Source organism: Geospiza fortis, unplaced genomic scaffold (genome assembly GCF_000277835.1).
Source record: "Geospiza fortis unplaced genomic scaffold, GeoFor_1.0 scaffold54, whole genome shotgun sequence".
NCBI lineage: Eukaryota > Metazoa > Chordata > Aves > Passeriformes > Thraupidae > Geospiza > Geospiza fortis.
In genome coordinates this window covers 6,051,296-6,055,394 of record NW_005054301.1, presented here as the reverse complement: position 1 = coordinate 6,055,394, position 4,099 = coordinate 6,051,296, and positions in this window count along the sequence as shown.

Sequence of the window (4,099 nt, the reverse complement as noted above, 5' to 3'; positions counted from 1 at the left end):
CCTCTGCGGTGGCCACGGCATCCGACTCCCTCCCCCTCCGGGCATGTGCCTGCCTGAATGCCCATACCTTCTGTCTGGCTGCTCCCGAGGAGGCACTGCTGGGCGAGGGATAACCCGCAGGACAAGGGGGCTGTGTCCACGTGCAACCACCACCCACCCACCCAATCTGCAACTGGCTGGGGTGGGAGAACTACATCCTTGTGATGTTCCCGACGGGACCCATATCTGTCTTGCTCATGCATCCCCCACTGGCGCCAGGAGCCCCAGCCTCCTCAGCACACCAGCGCATCCCCTGTGCTGGCACGATCCCCGGGGAAAGCGGCGGGCGCAAAAGGCATGCCGGAGGAGGGCCGGGTGTGCGTGCAGGAGCGTGCATATGTGCACGTCAGGGAGAAGGAAGCGGGGTTGTGAGCGCTGGAGGCGTTGTGAGCGCCAGGCACAGGCTGACAGGCAAGGGCTGCCGCTCCCGTAGGAAGATAAACTGTTTCACAACAGTCACGATCGCTGTGAGTAGTTCACTCCAGAGTGCTCCTTCTTGCTAGGGAGGGAGAGGATAATCACAGCCGAGAGGAGGAGTGTAGGATGCGGAGGAGCATCCCAAAGATTATGCGAGTGTGTGTGGAGGGAGAGTATGCGTGTGAAGAGAGCAGCAGCTCTGTAAGCCCCAACACACGGGGTGCGGACACAGGAGAGGAGTAATGCTATTGCACAGTAATGCAGTAATGCAGCCCCCTCAATACTGATGTGGAATGCTGCCCGGGGGCAGAAGTCACTATGCCTGCCAGAACTGGCACCAGAGCAAACCAGAAATGCATGAGGAAACTAAAATACTTCAGGGAGCGAAAATATTATAGACTTGGAATATACTGAAATGGGAGAGCAGCCAACTAGCCTCCTATCAGTTCTGCAGAGAAGTGCAAATATATTCAAATATTGTGTGAAAGGACAAGTCCTCCTGCAGGAGCTCAGCCCCAGCTCTCCTTTCCTAGTGCAGCAATTCAGTAAAGATGTGTCCCAGGCTTGGACTCAGAGACTCTGCTGATATCTGCAGCCCTGTTAGCTTGAAGTTGCCTCTGTGGCCATGCTTACCCTTTTTTGGTGCTGAGGCTGTTTGAAGTGGTGTAAGCAATACCAACTCCACCGAGTTCACTCAGATCCTCCCTGTTGTGCCAGCAGGACCCTATACACAACTGCCTGGCAAACCAGATCCAGGAGCTGTTCTGGCAGAGGATCTTTTGTCTTTCTGGGGTTAGTTGTCTTCCAGCACAGCTCACTGCAAAGCCCCTGAGCAGCACCGGGCACCCTGGCTTGGCTCAGAAGGTGCTGGCTGTGCCTCCCATATTTGAATCAGCTGATATAGAGGGAGTGGGGTGGCTGCCAGCACCACACCCTGTGTCGTGCCAGCACAGGCGAGTGCCCATCCACCCAAGTTGCAGCTCTGCAGCAATGCACACTGAGCTGTCGTGTGCTGGCTTTTCCCACTCCTCCTGGCATGGGACCATGGGAGCCTTCTCCATGCACTGGCTGACTCTTGACTCTGCTCTCAATCAATTCACCATGATAAAATGGCAGAGGACAGATTGACAAAAGACAGTAAAGAGTTTTCTCTTGGGTTAGCAAAAGAGGGCAACTTCCCAACCCACAGCTGAGAACTGGACCTGGCAAGGAGTGGGAATGGGGTCCCCCAGTGGTGAAGGTACCCCAACAGTTCAGCCCATGGCAAACCTGAGCAGCAAGTGGCCTGAGCTGACCTTCAATCTGCTGAAATAAAGTGTTCTGTTTCCATCCAGGTCAGCTCTCTGAACTGGCTTGCCACATGTCTGCATACTCCTATGTCTAGTGCAAAGAAATGAAACATGTGACTTGAGCAGGAGGGGACTAGGAGCACCACAGAGCTACATTGCCTCCCCCTCCTTCCATCTCTGGTGTCCAGCTGCTTGCTCTGGTGCCACAGCATCACTCAGCTAGGCCTGTGTGACACAGGACAGGAGAGATTTGGGATGGAGCAGCAGGAGCAGGGTTGGGCAGATGCACTTCTGGATGTTGAACTCTGTCCTCTGCACTGCTGGTCCTTCCTTGTCCTCTGCCCCACTGCTCCCTCCCTTTCTGCAGGTGAGGCCCCATAGCAGACAGGGTGGCAACCCAGTAGCAGCCCTGGCTGGCAGGGTAGGGCACTGAAAACAGCCAGTTGGTTGAGATGAGGCATGAGCAAATGAGGAGGACACTGGGCTAATTGGTGTCTGTGACTCCCTGCAGCCCAGGAGCTGCGAGCGCCTGTGCTACCAGCACTGCTGCGTGTGCCCTGGGATGGGATGGGGCCAGAGGGCTGACAGCCTGTTTTGGGATAAGGGGAGCAGCAAGAATAATTGGAGTAATTAGTGACATTTCCCCTTTCTCGTGTCAATGTGAAACACGGAGGAGAAGCCCTCATGCCATAGGCACCAGCTACCTGGATGCATCAGAAGCATCCCCCCTGTGTGAGGGTCAGCGGCATGCACTGTGGGAGGGTACATGTCCTGGTGGGACATCCCTCCAGCCCTGGCGACTGGTGACTTTGGACATGCTCTGCATTGCGGGCCCAAACCTCAGGCGTGATCCCTGCCTTTGACCACCTACCCACACTTTCCCACACGGCCAGCGGTCTCCGGGAGCAGATGAGCTGAGCGGCTACCCCCGGAATGCGGAATGCTGCCGTGACCGGGCGGAAAGCCTTTTCTCACGCCCGCTGATTACCTTCCCAAACACCGGCACTTCAGGCTTGCCCTTGAGAAGCAAACACTAATTTCAGCCGCGCCCTTTCCTGCCCTGGGGCTGCAGGGCGAGGGTATCCTCAGCGTACGCCGTGTTCCCCACCGAGGGGTGTGGGACAGGAACCAGCCCTCGTAAAATCGCCCGGATTGAACCTGCTGCCCTCAGCCCGCCAAACTAAACAGAGCTGATGTAAAGCCAAGAGCAATGACAAGAGCCTGGCTGCTGGCGAGGGTTGGGCAAGCAGCTGGTTTCCAGTTTGCTGGCCTCAGCAGATGGCGGCGGCGGGAACAGTCGCTGGGAGTTCCCACCCCGCAGGCACCCGGCTCAGCGGCCGAGGCCGGGGCGGCCCCGAGGTTCCCCCCTCTCCTGTCTGCCAGCAGCTCCTGCGCAACCCCCAGTGCAAAGACAGCTTTTGGGATTTCAAGGAGCCACCCAGCCGGCCCTGACACGCGGAAACCGGGGATGCCGGTGGGTGGGTCTCTCCGCCAGCGGCCTCTCCATGGGGTGTTTCACCTCGCAGGGCTCTGGCCGCCACACATTGTGAGGGAGGAAGCTGATGTCAGAGAGAAAGACGCCCAAAGGAACACCCAAAAGCCGGCTGCCGGGGAGGAAACAATGCACCCGGAACAGGGCTCTTTGGAGCAGCCCCTGCTGCCCTGGAATGCAGGGGGAGCATTTGGTCTGTCTGGCCTCTGCTGGGCACCCCCGCTGCTGGTGACAGGAGTGTGGATGGCACTGGGCGGTCTGCTGGGCAATTTTGGCAGAGCAGGCTTCTCAGAGGATGCTGCTGGCAAAGGATGCTGAGGGATCAGGCCACTCTTCAAGAGATGGACCAGAAAACACTGCAACATCTGTGGTTCACTTCTTAGCTTTCCACTTGTTTCAAGGCTAGATTTCTCAGGTTTGCTGGACATTCACTTTACATCCACACTCCGCTCAGCAACCTGGATGATGGGCACAGCAGACCTGTTCACACGCGCTGGGGGTGCTCAGCCAGTACCTGCAGCAGGACAGGAGCCCATGTGCACTTCTCTCAGAGCAGTGCCTGCACAGTGGCCTCTGTGGCCCGTCCATCCATCCATCCATCCATCTGACTCTCCCAGCTCCGGGCTCTTCCTGCAGCTGGGCTGTTCGCACTGCCAGCCAGGCTCCTCAGTGCAGAGGGCTGCACCGCTGTTCCCAGTTAAAAATAAACCCACCTTGTCAGCGGCATTATTTTTAACCCTGGGCCCATTTCCCTGCTCAGGTTACCAGCCCGCGCCCTCCCGGCGCCCCGGAGGAGGGGCGCCCAGCCGCCCGTGGGGCTGCCGGCTGGAGGGACCTCTGCTAACCCACAGCTCACACCGCT